This window comes from Lissotriton vulgaris, chromosome 1_2, assembly GCF_964263255.1.
Source record: "Lissotriton vulgaris chromosome 1_2, aLisVul1.2, whole genome shotgun sequence".
NCBI classification, from domain to species: Eukaryota; Metazoa; Chordata; class Amphibia; order Caudata; family Salamandridae; genus Lissotriton; species Lissotriton vulgaris.
Genome location: NC_141686.1, coordinates 357,230,530 through 357,249,153, shown reverse-complemented (window position 1 = coordinate 357,249,153; position 18,624 = coordinate 357,230,530). Strand labels below are relative to the sequence as shown.

The window sequence follows — 18,624 nt, the reverse complement described above, 5'->3', positions numbered from 1 at the left end:
CTGGAGGGCAAGGGTCAGTTGGTGACCCAGATTTGACCTTGATAATTAAATTCATGAAGCCTGTTTATTTCTTCAAACATGGATAAGGTCGTTGAGTTTTTTCAGACTCAACTTCAGAATTACTGCTGCTGTATTTGTTTATACTATCTTGAAAGAATGTTATTGTCATGTATTTAGATTGTCACAGAATGCCTCGATAGGAGCCAGGGAAGTTCTCATTTCATCTGGGAGCGACTAATCATTCAGGATTTCAAAAAAGTATTTTCATTTGCTTCTAAGATTTGTTTTGCCTATTAAGAGGACTTTGCATGGAACGGGGTTGCCTTTATATTCCTCAAGCTCAATTTAAAAATGTGATTTTGCTTTCTTTAGCATCCCTTTCCCGCCAGGTTTTGCCTCCTTTAACTCTGGCTTGTACCAGGGCACTGGTCTGGTGCGGTTTATAACACGCTGTTGGATTTGCAGGGTGTGGGTCACTAGCATGTCTGAGCCACAGAGTGGATTATTTTTCTTTGGAGAGAAAGTCTTCAATTGATGGAAAGAGGGGGGAGGGGTTTGAAAGTGTTGATAACACTGGCTCTGTATTAATGTATCGTCATGTGTGTATGGTTTCATTTCCTGCTTGTAGATCAAGTTAGAAAAATCTACCGGAATACAAACGCTGATCAAATACTGATTGGACCATATGCAAGGAAGGATGATTATATTCAGTCAATTCGAATTATACGCCCAGATCAGATCTAAGGGATTTCATTTTATGTGACCTGAGCATGTAATGTGTTGGTGTAAATTCAAAATCATTAAATCAGCAAATTCATTATCTTTAGGGACCAAGTTTTCGTCATCAACTCAAAACTTGAGAACGGAAAGCAGATCTACTCCTTCAGTTGGAGTAATTTGGGAGCGGTGATGGTTCCGGAGTGAAGAGCGGTCGAGCAGCCATCCGCCTCACGCCAGTTGCGTATGCTTGGCTAGGCGGCCTGCAATGCACGAGCAGAGGCGCTGGCAGGCAGCGAGGAGAGACGCGCTGCTAAGAAGAACCAGAGCGGTAGCTTTGGCAAGAATAAGTCCTTGGGGCTTCTACTCTCTGCCTCGAGACCCGCGCAATCCTCGGGAGCGGGAGCGGACTCAGAGGACCCACTAAATACAGACGCTGACCTGGCTGTTGGCAATTTTCTCCCTGGCCGCCCTTATAATTCTGGGAAACTTCGCGACCGGTTGCAGCTCGTGGTGTAGAGCAGGGGAGTCCCGGAGGGGCCTGAAAAACTGTATTAATATGAGCGGCAGGGGATCAAGAGAGGGAGCAAAGCCAAGAACGCCACGGAGCCTCGAGAGAATGCTTCAATGGAGGGCGGCACCTGCAACAGCCGCACCCGGCAAGAGGTTAGTGGCGCTAAAAAACTGCTTGTAAAACCCGGTGGAGCCGGGGCAGACGCAGGCGCAGGCAAAGACTGTACTAATACAATTGGCGCGCCCACACTAGCCAAAATCTTCCAAGGGGCAAAAGGGCAGATTAAAGGACAGAGTAAAGGATTAAGCCATAACATTAGTGCAAACAATAACCCTCTGCCGATAGTCTCCCCAGACCTGGACATAACCCTGTCTAAAACTCTTGTACCCACATTAGCCCAGGACCCTGAGATTGACGTAGTACATGGGGGGCTGGAGGTATCGTCTCAAAATAACCCTGTGGCTGCATCAGAACGAGTAGGTGGAGTGGAAGACTTTACTCCCTCATCTCTCCCAGCCGACACCGACACCAACACGGACACTGACCAGGCAAGCCAACTGGGTCTAAACGGAACACACAAGGGAGTTCTGCTTGCACAGAGGTCTGAGAAGCCTGGAGCCAAACTAAGTACACCCGAGACCGGGATAATCAACTATATCCAGGCCGTGGAAGCAGCGGCTGGGTCTCAAGCACCGTGGACCCCGGATGTAGGCCCCGAACATTTTTATTCTGTCTCTGATGGTACCGGGACATCTTCAGACGAAGGGGGCCTTGGCTCAAGCGAAGGGGATGGCGACAGTTAGGAACAGGCTAAAGACACAGGGACAGTGCGCGCCAAAAAGGGAAGAAGCAAAGGAAAAAGAAGGAGCCAACTGAAGTGGGACTACTCAGACTCACAAATGTCCTACCCCCTAGATGAAGACGAGGAGGCGCAGCAGACCGACTGGGAAAAGGTAAAGAGACTGCCAGCCGCCATTGATTCATCCGAACCCTCTTTAGCTTTAATACTGGCGTCTATCAAAGAATTCCAAGAGGAGGTGTGGGCGGACAGCCAGGCAGCAAAGAGTGCAGCTAAGAAAGTGCAAGGTGGCCTCAGACGTCTAAATAAAACATGAACAGACATAAGTGATTGTGTTACTATGATAGATGGGTGCACGGAATATCCGGAGACCGAAGTTACGGCAGTCAAAAAGCAAAGCGAAGCCAACACCGCTTGCCTAGGAGATATAATGACAAAGATGGAGGAGCAGGAAAATCGCCAGCAAAGGAACAACCTACGCTTGCTGGGCATTCCAGAAGGTAAAGAGGGGGAGGACCCCAGAAGGTTTATTGTGAAGCTCCTACAAGACTCTTTTCCTGACCATCCTACCTGGGACTGGGACCAAGAGGTGCAGAGGGCCCACCGCTTCCCCTTCAACCTAAGGAGACAGCGCGTCGGCGGCAACAGCGGCACGGAAAGTGGGCACCCAAGGGTGTTTCTAGTTTATTTTGGAAACTTTTTACTAAGACAACTCATCTACGATCAAGCCTGTCCTAACTCCAAAAAAGGGGCTAATGGGATCAGATTCTTTGCTAAACCAGACTTCTGTCACCAGGCAGTGGAGTGAAGGTGGCGCCTAAGGCAACTGATTTCTCCAGTTCAGCAGGCAGGAGCAGAAGCCTATCTCATGAACCCTACCAGGCTCAAAGTCATCTTTAGCGGGAACTCTCAGGTCTTCTTGTCCGAAATTAAAGCCGGCGAATACCTTGACGAGATTAAATCTAAAAAAAGAAGTAACTAGATTAAAAGCATCAAGAGGAATGCTAAAGGAACTTGTCAAATATAGACATTAACAGATATTAACTTGAAATGTCTTTCTTTTTTCTCTAAAAATGTCATACTAATTTTAAGAATAATTCAGATCACGGTTTTTGCATTTGCTTTTTCACCTTTCCACGTGCAAGATATATTTTATAAGGGGTACTTCTTCAGCTTAGCTGAAAATACTGGCCTCAGCCACACAGGGTGGCACTTAGCCGTTTTTTGACCCTATGATTAAAGAGGTGTGGCGGGTGGCTGTACTTCACTCACGGCTGAAAAACACAGGGGTGTCCCAAAATAACACAACTGTAATATCCTATCAATTACTGCAAAGCTTAATGCAAAAAAGTACAAATTAATTGATCACACAAACATGAAATACCGATTATGAGAGAGGCAAGGTAGAACTAAAGGTATATTGTTACAAGTTTGGTATAGTAATCATCTGCATCAGACCAACACATTAGCTCCAGAATTAATAAACAGTCTATTGTCAATGTAGTAAAAAATATTATGAATATTTATTACATATAGCTGTCTGGAAACAGTTTGCAATTTGTAATGTATTTAAAAAACATATGCTAATCAACATAAGTATATATGAGGTTGGCGAGGGGCTCTACTCCACTTCTATCTAGAGTATTTATCAGGTTCCAGAATGGGCTAAGGTTCTTAGTGCTGGCAGCCAACTTTAGTTCCTGCCAGAATTCCTCTTCCCAGTCCCTCTTAGCATTTATAATGCAAATCTTATATTCCCTTCTAGCTAACCGCAATGCAGTTGTATCCTTCCTTCTAATAGCATCTGCTATGGCCCTTCTCCTCTGCCTGCACTGCGCTGTATACCATGGAGTGCTAGCTTTTACAGGGTTCTTCCTTTTTGAACTATCTTTTATCATGAAGAAGGAACCAATTTTCTTTATTAGGGTGTTATAAGAATCTACAAGGCTAAAGTTTTGGTCACTGTAGGGATCCATGGATTTAGAAGCAAATACCCTTGCTTCCAATTCCACCCAACCTTTAATACAAAGTAGACTATCTTCTTGGCACAGCACCCTGTTCCATTTAAGTCTACGATTGCCATCAGACGGGACTACTTCTTTTGTGGTCATTAAAGGAGCCTCAAGTGAGTCCCTCGCCCTCCCCCATTTTATTTCCATACAGAGCGGATTATGGTCACTGTCCTGTGACTGTGTGACTACCATATACACTAATCTACTCCATGAGCTAGTATCGAGCAGGATGTAATCAATACGGGACGGGCAGCTAAGTTTATTATAGGTCATAGCACCATTTGGGTCCGAAATTGTCCTGCCGGTTAAGGCACGTAAATTATAGTCTACAGTTAGGGCGTTTAATTGGATCGCTCTTGGGGTCCACTTTTTAATAGGGGCGAGAGTCAGGGATGGGATTAACTTTTTACAGTCATCTTCGTTTATGTCCATAATGTCTTCCACCGTTAGGGGTTCATATGTACAATTAAAATCTCCCCCTATGACAACACTGGACAGTCGAGAAATCCCTGCTAGCGTCCCCTCAAGAAGAGCTATAGTGGGTGAAATTTGTCCTCCCTGGGACCCACGTGCATAGACATTAAACAGCTCAAAAGAGTTTATGGAATGCTGGCCCTTTACAGAGATATACAAGATGTCCCGGGATGGCAGGGAATGAGGAGTGACCATCAGATTGAGTGCTACTTTAATCCAAATATGTAAGCCCCCTGAAGGTCGGCCTCTCCCTATACTAGTAGCAGGAATAAAGTAGGTGGAGAAACCACATTTGTATTGGGGGGAAACACTCCACGTTTCTTGGAACATACAGATATCGAACCTCTCTATAAATTCACTCCATTCTGCTTTTAACATATTTTTCTGGAGTCCCGCTATATTCCAAGAAATTAACTTGATAATTTTCGTCTTTGGAGTAGCATTGCTAGTGGTTAGGTCTGGGGATATACCTCCTAAGCCTAAAATTGTGGACTTATCCACTATGGGCGCTAACTTAGGGTTCCCATCCCTGCGGTGGGTGGCCTCATCAATGATCACCCTGCCTTCATTACCAATTGTTTGTCGGTCATCATTTTCTAAACTCCCCAACCCCATAGAGTGTGGTGGGACACCAATGTCCATATTAATGTGAAGACTAGTTTTAACACAATGGTCATGAGTAGGGATGACCCCCGGGGCCTGGCTACAAAGTCAATCAACTCCTTCCATTCCCGCAAACACGGAAAAGTGATTAAACGTGGGGATGTTGAACCTGAGCTGGTTTTGATTAAAGGCACTTGCCCTGCCCTTTTTCAGATTTGGTAACTGAATGCAGGGAGGTCAACCCCCAAGCCCGTAGTGCCATAGCAAAAAGAAGCCCTTCGGCTGCAGCGATTGCCATATTATATAAAAGGTGAGTGCCGACTCATGCCAACGATCTATACATACCGGTTCAGGGTATAGGGCCCTTCATAACATTATCTTCCCCTTTGTTTGTAGAATTTTAATTGAGAAAAAATCTTTCTACACATTATCGGTGGCTCCCCCGGACAGCTTATAGCTGGCACCAACTTGTCAAAGGTAAAAATGACAAAAATTTGAATAACGAATGGCAATTCTATAAGAGATATTAAGTAAAATCTGGCTGCAAAAATACTCTTATACCTTACAGTCCCCAAAATCGATGGGATATGCCAGCAGAACACTCTTATCAAATAAAGAATTAAGAAATAGCGCAACAACTCCAGTACATGACTGAGTCCAACACATCCCCCCTGTTTTTAACATTGAGGTACGTACCATATTGGAATTATGGTGAACACATTAGAATAAATAGTGGTTTGCACAGATGGAAGATCTAAGTATTTCTCAAGTATAAGGTTAGAGAGAGAGAGGCATTAAAAGGTATTGAACAAAATGTATGTTGGTGGTAAAAGAACACGAAGGAGCATAACTGTAGCACTAAATCAATAAAAGAAAATTGCCCCTCGTAATTAATGCTTACTAGATTAAGCATATTGTATTGTTTTTTTTTAAAAAAAGAAAAGGAATGTCTGTGACCAATTATGGTTTGGTAACAATGCAGAATCTGTCCTGAAGAAGGTGTTTTATTAACAAAAAAACGAAACGCCGCGTCGACACTTGTTTGTTCCTGATTCTTTTTTATCTTTTTTATACCATTTATGTACTCTATGTAACTATGTATTATGTGATTGATTATTAAATTTTGTGATTCGTATATACTTATGTTGATTAGCATATGTTTTTTAAATACATTACAAATTGCAAACTGTTTCCAGACAGCTATATGTAATAAATATTCATAATATTTTTTACTACATTAACAATAGACTGTTTATTAATTCTTGAGCTAATGTGTTGGTCTGATGCAGATGATTACTATACCAAACTTGTAACAATATACTTTTAGTTCTACCTTGCCGCTCTCATAATCGGTATTTCATGTTTGTGTGATCAATTAAGTTGCACTTTGTTGCATTAAGCTTTGCAGTAATTGATAGGATATTACATTTGTGTTATTTTGGGACACCCCTGTGTTTCTCTACTTATCTCCCCTGGTCCCACAAACCAAGATAGGGGGCCTCCTTATCTTTTTTTACATCTTCACTCACGGCAACCATCACTCAGGTTACACCTGATTGCTCAGGTCTCAAGAGGGGGGGCAGGAGGGGGGGAACACAAAGAAGATCCGCATGTTTCAGGGCCATCCTATGTTTCAGAGTTATTCACCTATTTAGATACTTGTAACGAAGACTACGTCCATATTCGCTTTAGAGAGGGGGGGGAGAGGAGACTGGGGGGGAAATTGGAAAAGAAAGGAGGGAGGAGAACAATACAATTGCAGAGATTTTCCGACTCGCCATCTCTTTAAAACAAACCATTAATGGCTAGCAAAGGAATTCTTAGGTTTATTTCTGTTAACGTTTGTGGGTTGAATGATAACGGGAAAAGACAGAAAGTGGCGCAAGGATTAAGGTCTTTAGGAGGGGATGTTATATGTCTCCAAGAAACCCATCTGGAGGGGTCACAAAAACAGCTGTTGGACACGCTAGGCTATAAAATCATAGGAGCTACCACACATGGAGCAAAAATTAAAGGGGTGGGAATATTGGCTGAAAGAAAACTATCTATTAAGAGAGCCCAAAGGTGAAATCCGACGCACTAGGTAGATGGGTGATAGCGGAATGTCATCTTCCTACAGGCACCCCCTTCACACTATGCTCAATCTACGGCAGCAATACTGACGACCCAAGCATTATTAATCAGATATCCGGGGAGCTAGCCCATTGGCCCACTCCAATAATTCTATGTGGCGATCTTAACATCAACTTGCCGCACGATCTAGAACTAGGGAGTGAAAGGAATTACAAAGGCAGGAAACCTCTAGTCTATAACGCATCAATGAACCTAGCGCAAACACACGGGCTTAAGGATGTTTGGTCTAAACTTAACCCTTCACAACCTGGATACACATATTTCTCATTTGTTATGTTATGTTATATTAATTTATTATGCGCACAGCGCCTCCAGCGAAGGAGCGTCCCGGCGCAGAGACAAGGAGAAACATAACACAACAGGAAAAGATAAGACCTAAAAGGGATAACTAAAACAGGAATGTTTTAATGGCTCTCCGAAAAGACAGCAGGTCCTCAAGCAGACGGATTTCAACTGGGAGGGTGTTCCAGATTAGTGCAGCTTTCACCCTGAAAGAACGACCCCCCATCCGGCTGAGCCTGAATCTGGGGACAACAGCAAGGGCCTGACCTTGGGATCTAAGGTTGCGGGTGGGAACATAGAAGGAGATACAGTTGGACAGAATTTCAGGGCCTATACCTCTTAGGATTTTAAAGGTCAAACAAAGGACCTTAAAAAGAATACGCTTCCTAACAGGGAGCCAATGCAGGGAGCGGAGGACATTAACCACCGGGCAGAATCTAGGTAGGCCAACAATGGCCCTAGCCGCGGCGTTTTGAACCCGCTGCAGACAAGTTAACTCAGCCTGGTTGGCCCCTGCCAGAAGAGAGCTAGCGTAGTCCAGGCGGGAGATGATAGTTGCCTGGACTACAAGCTGTCTGGTTGGGGCGTCAAAGAATTTAAGAACAGGTCTTAAACCTCTTAACAGTCCAAAGCAGCAGGCTGCAGTTTTTTTAGTATGCCCTACAAAGGTGAGACCCGCGTCCAACCAGACCCCTAGATTTTTCACCTCCGACACCGGGGTCGGAGTAGGGCCCAGCTCAGAAGGCCACCACTGATCGCCCCAAAGCTCTACTCCCTTCCCGACAACCATTACCTCCGTTTTCGTGGCATTAAGCTGGAGACAGTTTCCTGTCAACCAGCTAGCCACCGCCTTCAGTCCAGACTGAAACCTGGGGGAATCTTGTTCCGCATCCCCGCTGAGAGTTTCCACATCAAACATTCGCCAGGTTAGATTATTTCCTGATCTCGTCTTCTCTGCTAGACAAATGCACAATAGGCCTAGCCCCACGTTTAAATCAGACCACAACCCACTCATTCTGACGGTTAGGGGGTTCGAGATTGGGAAGGACACCCCCAGGTAGAGCTTTGAGAAAGAACTTCTACAGGATACTAGCTATCAGACCCATATGCAAGCCTGGATTCAGGAGTTTCTTGAAATAAATGTGGGGTCAGCGTCCAACACAGTAGTTTGGGACACGGTAAAAGCTGGTATCCGGGGGAAACGCTAAGATTCTCAATTAGGAAGAATAAAACAGAAACGCAGTTAATAACCGACCTACAAATAAAGCTAACTGCAGTAGAAACCGCATTAATCCAAAGGGTCCAGAACGGAGCTGAAACAAAGAATATACAAACTGAAGCAACACTGATTAAGGCTAAAATAGGAGCATTATTCTCGGAAAGAGCTGCATCTAAGTGGGCAGCCGCCGGTGAGACACTATATGAGTGTGGCAACAGTACTGGCCATCACCTCGCCGTCAAAACAAGACAAAAAACTGTAAACTGCGAAATACGTCTACCTTCAGGGATAGAAACCAGTGATTTTAATAAGATACAAGAGGGTTTTCAAGATTTATATGGAACTCTTTACTCAGAAGGAAACACCCAGCCTGACGACTTAGCAGAGCAAGAAATTACTAACTACTTGCAGGACATCGAACTAAGGCAACTTAATACAGGCGACTCTGCCCAGTTAGAGAATGTGCCAGAATGGGACGATATTACAGCTGCCCTATTCAGTGTACCCGATGGTAAAGCGGCGGGTATAGATGGTATCCCAGTAGAATTTTATAAGGTCTTTGCGCCCCAAATAAAGCATTTTTCTTGACATAATCACCACTATTTTTAACGGAGGGCCACCCCCGCGTCCTGGTCTAATGCAAAAAATTCTATCTTCCCAAAAAAGGATAAATCACCTTTAGAAATTGGTTCTTATAGACCCATTACCTTGATAAACTGCGACTCTAAGATCTACTCCAAGTTGCTCGCAATCAGACTGTCCATGGTAATAGAATCTCTGGTCTCCAAGTGGCAACATGGATTAATTCCAAAAAAGGGTACCACGGAGCATACACGGAGAGCCATCACCCTGTTTGATGCCGCACAGGTGTCAGGAGAGCCGATGTCCCTGATTTTACTAGACGCCAAAAAGGCATTTCACCGGGTCTCCTGGCGGTTCCTGTGGGGCATCATGGAGAGGATGGGGTTTGGACAAAAGTTTAAGCAGGCAGTGCAAGCACTATACTACCATCCGACAGCCTGTCTAGTGTTAAACGGGAGGCTCTCCAAAACACTTTAGTATCTCACGAGGCACCAGGCAGGGCTGTCCCTGCTCCCCTCTGCTGTTCGCTCTTTATATAGATCCCCTAATAAAAAAAATAGAGAAAGATCCGGCCATTCAAGCCATGAGCACAGAGGGACTGCAAACAAAGATACTGGCTTACGCAGACGACTTGGCCATCACCACCCCTGATCCCGAAAATGCTATGATGGCACTAGAAGCAGAGGCCTATAGGTTTGGATAAATCTCAGGATACGCGCTAAACAGCTCCAAAACTCCGATAATAACTAATAGTGAAATTCACTGGAATAACAGCAGGGTAGTAACAAAAGCAAAGTACCTGGGAGTGACTATAACTGCAAATTTGGACAACCTGGTAGCAGAGAACTTAGTCCCTTTGGCCACTGATACGAAAAAGTCCCTTAAGACAATTGACAATCTGCACCTTACAATAGTGAGAAGATGCAACGTAATTAAGATGACATATTTTCCAAAATTACTTTATTATTTTCGCTCTATTCCGCTAGAATTCACCAAGATACAGCTAGCAATGTTTCAGCAAATTTTTACACAATTTATTTGGGCGTACTCACAGCCAAGACGGGCCCTGAAACAACTGACACTTGCTAAAGAACGGGGGTGGGCATTGCCAAACATAGTACTCTATTATTGGGCATCAGTCTTACAATATAGTACCGAATTAATCACAACACATCCTTGCACCTCTTCTACTGAATTGCCATCTCCTTTCCGGATGTTAATAGGAGAGGAAGCTCGCGGCTGCCTTTTCAGACAGCTATCCTACGGATATTACAAGCGAGTTTGGTTTAAGACACTGATGAACTCTTTTAAGGTATTTTCTAGTATACGCAGGATTTATGGTCTTGGAAGGTTTAATCACTACACCCCCCTTACTCAAAATCAAGATCTGCCTGGCATATTTTACCTAAGTTACCTAGCAGAATGGTACAAAGCTGGTATCTTAAAACTAGGGGACCTAATTTCAAACGAGAGAGTGAGCACATTTTTAGAACTTCAAAGCAAATTTGGGTTAAAACAGCAAGATGCCTTCAAGTACACAGCTATTTATAGCTTTCTCTCACGGAAGGTGGGGGGACTGGCTGGGTTCTCAGAGGTTAAAATTATCAATATGCTATCAACTTCGATAGCCCCACGAATAGGGTCTATCTATGCCATTTTAACTCTGAACACACCGGATGATCTTCCTAGAATAGCTGACAAGTGGTCATCAAAATTGGAAGCACCACGTAGCCTGTTTTTTAAATCCTTGGAACTTTCACAGAGAGACTTACTGTCAGCTAAATTGCAAGTACAGCACTTCAAAACCATTTTTTTCTTATATTTAACTCCTAGCAGAATTGCAAAGTGGAGCACGGGGGAGGGAACAACATGCTCATGCTGCTCAGCGGTTGGAGCTGACTCCATCCATATGTTTGCTACCTGCCAAAAACTGTCCTCTGTCCAGTCTAGAATACAGGAATTCTTGGGACAGGTTGTTTCACAAGACTACACACTAACCCCCACAACTATTATGCTAGGGACCTGTGAAACACTAAGGTGGACTAGAGGAGGCGCTTTGGTGTTTGTAGCTATGACAGTTTGGAGGATCTGTGTAGCCTACGGGTGGAAAGACGCAGACCCGCCACCATTCTCTCAGTGGCTAGCCAGGCTAATGGCGACATATCATCTTGAGAAAGCGATATACGCTAAAAAAGGTCGCAAAGGGAAAAGGAGAGGGATAGACATATGGGAACCTATTACCACATGGCTTGAACGCTCAGACTAAATCTCTATATTTAACTCTTCAATTCCTTAGCACCTCCAACCTCCAGATCTCCCTTTTCTTTTTCGTCTCTCTTTTCATTTTTCTTTTTCTTTCTCTCTGTTCTGCAAGTCCCATTACACTTCTAGTTTTTGAAATTCTCTCACGATGCTTTATTCGTATGCACTTTGATGTTCCTGATTAATATTTTGAACTTTATCCTTCTATTGTGTAAAAACGGGGTGGGGGGAGGGGGGACACCACTATGTCAAGCTCTGTATATTTTGCAAATCTTGAAAAAAAATTTTTTTTTAAATGGAGTAATTTATAAAAGAGATGTGTGGATCCACTGGTGAATAATTGCTGCTATCCTACCTCCTTTCTCTGAGCTCATTCTCTTTTGGTCATCTTGGGTATGGCTTCTGGAGATCTGGAGTAGATTCCTCTGACAACCAGGTTTCAGTTAAGAACAGGATATCCAGCTTAGAAGATTCTAATAATTTGAGTATTTCCACCTCATCTTTGCCTAGGGAAGGTGGGTTTAGTAAAGCCGCTTTTAACGACTCCTCAATCTGAGGATGTAGAAGAGTCTTATTGTTTGTTGGTCCGCAGTGAGGGCTGTTGAGTACCAGTATGTGTGGCTGGCATACACGCCATTTGCCTCTAAAAACAAGACAAACATGAGGGAGATACTAAAATCTGTGTACCTGAAAGACTTTAGATCTTATGCAGAATAAAAGAAATATTGAGTATACTACCTGATTTCTGGTCCCAGCAGTGGCAGCCAGGTGTGCCTGGGAGCAGACAGGCTTGTCTTTGGCAAAATGCTTGCAACGCACATACCAAATGTTTGCAACAAACACGCACACAAACAATAAATGCTCTTTAAAAAGTCCATTCAATTGTGAACTCACAGATGTGACACAAACTCCAACTCTCACTTGTACAGCCTCACACTTCACACCTCATTTATAAATGGATTAATGTAACAAACCAGATATCTCTTAACCACATTTTCAATGCTGCACAATTACACAGGCATTGTGCTCTGCTGTGCACGAACACATGAAAGACAATCCATCCCCAGGCACAAAGACCTACACACTGGAAATAAGTAATCAGATGGATCAGTCGCTTACACGCTCATATATAATGTTCCACCCAAGACAACCAATCACAAACAAACACATGCACACTGTCTCGCACACACAAATCACTTCCATACATTTTGTAGTGAAAGGTTAGGTTTCGACCAAGCCATTCACGGGCATCAACTACTCCAAGAGACCTACACACAGGGTGGACACAGATCTGTACAATCACATGTAACACCCCAAATAATCACGGCTCACTCTTCTCACAAAGGTGTTGTAGTCTCTTCAACAGAGCTGTGTCATCCCAGAGTCTCTGAGGCAACACCCAATGTGGAATGCTGCTGAGGCAGTTGGAAGGTGTCAGTATCTGAGGAGGAAGCAGTTCTGTGGGTGGAGCATTCTGTAATATATAAATTCCTCCTCTCTATCACTACCATGGACATGCAATACTTCATATATTAGCGACACGCAGAAATATGGAAACATGTACAATGCTTCAATTCTAAATAGGGAGCCCCAAATATGTGTTGCCGGGCCCCACAAATCATTAGTATATCAGCGAACTAGAAGTCAGCTTCATATGCTAGTTATGAATAAAACAACCACCTTACTTTAGGGAACAAAGTGCAGATATCAAAGGGTTCAATGTACAGTACTGTGGACAAAGGTGCTTAATAAAGACATGTATTCTGAGAGAAGAAACTAATATTGTTCTGTAAAAATATGCTTTTGTTTCCTCCTAGCATACCTCTTAATCCATTGCAGAGACAACCTCCCACTGAATACAAACATCAAAGAACAAGGTCTGAGCAGGTATTGGTGAAAATCAGTAACAACTCCAAACGGACCCATTCTGGACAAATGTCTGACGTTACAACGCATACATTTACAACACATGCACTTACAACGCAGTTTTTATATTGCGACATCCACTACAACGCATTCCATTGGATCGCATGACACTACATCGCATTTTTAAAAACTACCTTTACAACGCATTTCATTACATCGCATACTACCTTTACAACGCAAACCATTACATTGCATTTAAGGTAAGTATTGGATAGTATGGGGATACAAATGACTATTCCAACTACAGGGGGTGCAACAGTAGGGTAAGTGTTGGATAGTGGAGGGGTAAAAATTACTATTCTAACTCCAATGGTATGCATTGTAATGGTATGCGTTGTAATGCCTGCGTAGTAGTGAATTGCGATGTAGTATCATACGTTGTAATGCCTGCGTTGTTGTGTAATGCCTTGTAAAGGATGTTGTGTTGTAATGCCTGTGTTGTAAGTGTAGTGCGATGCAATGGTTGCATTGTAAAGGTTGATTCCCATTTTCCAGATATAAAGGAGTTAAGACCACACACTGAGGTCACACTAAATCTTTGATGTATTATAACAAGGTCACAAAGTGACCCCTTGCACAGTACACCTCAAGTCCTGAATTTCAGCAAGGATACATAGCTCGGATCTAAACACTGTTAATAGGGGTGTTTAAATATCATAATGCACTGTCCTTTAAAGAGCCATGGCTAAATGAAGGGATTCATATAGAACAGTGGGCCATGTAGTCTCACAGTTATTAAATATCACACACACACACCTGCCTACTGCATTCACACTTGAGTGTGAGAGGCTCGGGGCACCCCCTCCATCTAACGCCTCACTGACCTGCTGAAAGTGAAGGGACCTGCAGACAGGCTCCTCCTTGCGCTGGACAGACGGACAGAGCACCAGGGCTTCTCCCTCCTCTGCTGCAGGTTGGCTCCGCTGCTGGTGCTGATTCTGCCGCCGCTGACCCGGAAGCAGACACGTGTGAGAGGGCAGGGCGGGGCTTCTTTCCGCCTCCGCTGCTTCTGCTGACGCTGCCCCCGGTGACCCAGACACTGTTCATCTCTCAAGCCTGAGGGGAGCTCCATCGGCCCCGTTGCTTCTGCCCCGGGTGACCCGGAAGTGAAACTGTTCATGAGTTTCCAACAGTGAAGGAGAAGAAACCCAGGAGAGAGGAGAGCGGTGAGACTAAGGAGGGAAGGGAGGGGAGGGGGGCACAGAGGGGAGGGCACAGAGGGGAGGGCACAGACGGGGCAGAGGGGAGGGCACAGAGGGGGCATAGGAGGAGGGGGAGGGAGGGGAATGGAGGGAGGGAGGGAGGGGGGCGAGAGGGGGGAGGAGGGGGAGAGGAGGAGGAGGAAGGAGGGGGGCAGAGAATGAGGAGGAGGAGGAGGGAGGGGGAGGGGGAGGGGGAGGGGGAGGAGGGGGCAGAGGAGTGAGGGGGGAGGAGGGGGCAGAGGAGGGAAGGGGGAGGAGGAAGGGGGCGGAGGAGGGAGGGGGCAGAAGGAGGGAGGGGGCAGAATGAGGGAGGGGGGAGGAGGGGGCAGAAGGAGGGAGGGGGGAGGAGGGGGCAGAAGGAGGGAGAGGGGAGGAGGGGGTAGAAGGAGGGAGGGGGGAGGAGGGGGCAGAAGGAGGGAGGAGGAGGGAGGGAGGCAGGGAAGGGGGAGGAGGGGGCAGAGGGAGGGGAGCCGTGGAGGAAGAGGAGGCAGAGGAGGGGGTAAGGGGGGCAGAGGAGGGGGTGAGGGGGGCAGAGGAGGAAGAGGGAAGGGGCAGAGGAGGGAGAGGGGAGGGGAGGGGGAGAGGAGGGGGCAGAGGAGGGGAGCACAGAGGAGGAGAGGGGGAGATGGGCAGAGGAAGGGGGGCAGAGGAGGGGGTGAGGGGCAGAGGAAGGGGGGGCGAGGGGCAGAGGAAGGGTGGCGAGGAGCAGATGAGGGGGGAGGGAAAAGGAGGTGGGATAGCGATTGTTTACCGAAGCACCTTCATATGCAGGCTACAAGAAGCAGGAATCGAAGACTGCGAAAGCGTCCACTTTTCCCTCCAAATAACTCCCAACAAATCCCTCTCGGGTACCCTCGTATACCGACCACCCGGCAATCTAGAAAACTTTGTCGGTTCACTACTAGACTCCACGATCTCCTCCTGCACCTCAACCTCTAATTTTATCCTGCTTGGAGATTTAAACCTCCATTTCGAGGACAGTTCAGACTAAACCGCAAGGGACCTCATTTCTGAACTAAAGGCACTTGACGTACACCTCTTAAATTCAGAGGCAACTCATACCAAGGGTCACCTTCTAGATCCTCTTTTCACCAACCTGTCAAAAATAGAAACACGACCTTCACTCCCGTTGCCATGGTCTGACCATTCCCTCATTCCTTTCACTTGGCAAACTACTCTAAACACTCCCCAAACCTCGTCTTCTAGAGAACAGGATAGAATCTGGTCCAAACTCTCATTTGAGCGTTGGACCCAGGAACTGATAAGCTCCGCCCCCTCCGCTCTCCCTGATCCCGTAAAAGCAGACGAAAATTTCACTAGATGGCTCACCTCTACTCTTGATGTAGTCGCTCCCAAGAAAAATATAAAGAAAAAAAGCATGACCTTCAAATCCCCATGGTACTCCCAGGAACTAAGGAACCTTAAAAAAATTTGTAAGATCCAAGAGCGGAAATGGAGGAAAAACTGGGACCCCATCATCAAAGATGAATATAAAAAAGCAATGAGGACCTACAAATTAGCCCGAAAATCAGCCCAAGCATCCTTCTTCAATGAAAAAATTAAAAATGCATCCAATTCATCCAGGGAGACTTATAAAATAGTCAAAGAGCTACTCAAAATCCCCAATCCTCCTTCCACTCAGCAACCTACAGTCTCTAGATGCAATCAAATAGCAACCTTTTTTCAGAACAAAATCACCAACATTCTACAAACCCTCCCACCTATAACGGATAACAAACTCCACTATGAACTGGTACCCCCCACAACCGGCCCGACTCTAGACAGTTTTCACCAGCTGTCCAACGAAGACTTCTTGAAAACTCTTTCAGGCATGAAAAGCGGTTCACCCACTGACCCAGCCCCCATTCGTATCCTTAAACAAGTCGGACCAACTATCTCACACCTTGCAACAAATCTTATTAATGCCTCTCTTAGCCAAGGAGTAGTCCCCCCTAACTGGAAACATGCAATAGTCAAAGCTCTTCAAAAAAAACCAGGCCAGGATCCTTCAGACCTTTCCAATCTGCGCCCAATCTCTCTCTTACCAGGCATGAGTAAGATTGCAGAGAAACTGGTCAACCAGCAACTGTCGGCTTTCCTCGAAACCAACAATCTCCTACGCCCATCGCAAACAAGTTTTCGTCCAGGGCAGGGGACCGAGACCGCCCTCCTGAAAGTAGTCGAGGAAGCCAGATGCATCTTGGATTCAGGGGGATCAGTTTTACTGATCCTCCTGGATCTAAGCGCTGCATTTGACACGGTGGACCACAAGATCCTGATCCAGCGACTACTCAAACTAGGAGTGAGGGATAAGGCGCTTACTTGGCTTTCATCTTTCCTGAAGGACGGAACCTTCCAGGTCTGTGAAGGGAATAAACGATCAGATCTTTTCCACCTCCAGTGTGGGGTACCACAGGGCTCTTCACTGAGCCCTACTCTATTTAACACATACATGGCCCCACTGGAGGATGTGGTCACTCCCTTTGGGATAAAAGCCGTCACATACGCTGACGACACCCAAATGGTTGTGTCCTTTTCCCTTGAAGGCGAAAAGATATAAAAAACCTCCATGACTGTCTTGAGGGAATCCATGATTGGATGTCCAACTCAAGACTGAAACTTAATGGCTCCAAAACCGAGCTCATGTTGATGGGACATCAAATATCACCTCTTCCCTCAGCCATGTGGCCCTCATGCCTGGGTCCCCTTCTTCAGCCCAAGACGGAACTCAAGAGTTTAGGCTTCTGGCTAGAACAGGATCTATCTCTGAAAACACAGACAAAAAAAACAGCCGGTACCTGTGTGGGCTTACTTCTCCCAGCCAGGAAGATTCTCCCACTACTCCCCGCACAATCACAAAAAATGCTCATCCAGGGCCTAATATTATCTAGGTTAGATTATAGCAACGCCCTCTTCCTGGCGGCCCCAGAAGCCACCATCAATGTTCTTCAGAGAACACAAAATGCCGCTGCTCGGATTCTGACAGGAACCCCCCGAAGAGCATCTGCCAAACCAGCCCTAAAGGCACTTCATTGTTTACTTATCCGAGAAAGGGTCATATTCAAGGCCCTATGCACCACCCATAGAGCCATGCAAAACCTAGGGCCTCCAATGCTGAAGACCATGCTCTACCCATACAAACCCAACAGGTCCCTCTGTTCCTCCCAAAGTAACCTGGCCACTGTCCATAGAGTAAAGAAAGCCCGCACTGGAGGACGCCGCTTCTCTGTTACAGCTGCTACTCTATGGAACGCCCTGCCAACCCAGCTTCGCGCCGAACCCAACCACATGAAATTCCGGAAACTACTCAAAACTCACCTCTTCCCACTATAAAGTTTCCATCCCATCTCTGCCCCCCTCCCTTCCCTCAGTTGTATATGCAATCTCAGCGCTGGGACGCTCTCGGGCAGCCATGCGCTATATAAATCCCGCTTTCATTTCATTTCATTTCATTTCAGGGGCAGAGGAGTGGGGGCGAGGGGCGGAGGAAGGAGGGACAAGGGGGGCAGAGGAGGGACGGGGAGGATGGGTGAGGGGGATCTTAGGAGCATCTGAGGCAGAGGAGGCGGGCAGAGCGGGGGGGGGGAGTCTTAGTGGACCCGGTGGGCTTTAAGGTGGGAGTGAAATAAAAAAGCCAAGACTTGGCCTTCTATAGATATTTTTAAATATTATATCGAAATATTCTTGTACCATATGTTACAATGTTATTAGTGATGATTCGCTCAGCAATAAATATCTGTTGTAGAAGATACCCTTCAAGGCGAACATACGCTATCCAGGAAACATGTTGCGTCTCAGTGATGTGAGACTTTTCACTGCAACTCTTGTAACTCGGCCGTGAGTCGGTTTGACAGAAAAAGGCCTCTTTCCCCGTCTTACACCCACTAGTGCAGGTTACA

At 45.7% G+C, this 18,624-nt stretch overlaps 2 protein-coding genes across 2 annotated transcripts in view; one reads left to right on the top strand and one right to left on the bottom strand.

Annotated features, from left to right (window-relative positions):
* LOC147736825 (uncharacterized) overlaps window positions 1-18,624 on the bottom strand; it is a 467,810-nt gene that overhangs the window by 141,391 nt on the left and 307,795 nt on the right. The gene's annotated exons all lie outside the window — the stretch shown is intronic.
* Window positions 14,572-18,624, top strand: part of LOC147736828 (uncharacterized) — a 58,560-nt gene continuing 54,507 nt past the window's right edge. Inside the window, exon 1 of the mRNA XM_086953587.1 lies at window positions 14,572-14,689. The gene's annotated coding sequence lies outside the window, so the exon portion shown is untranslated. The remainder of the gene's footprint in view (window positions 14,690-18,624) is intronic.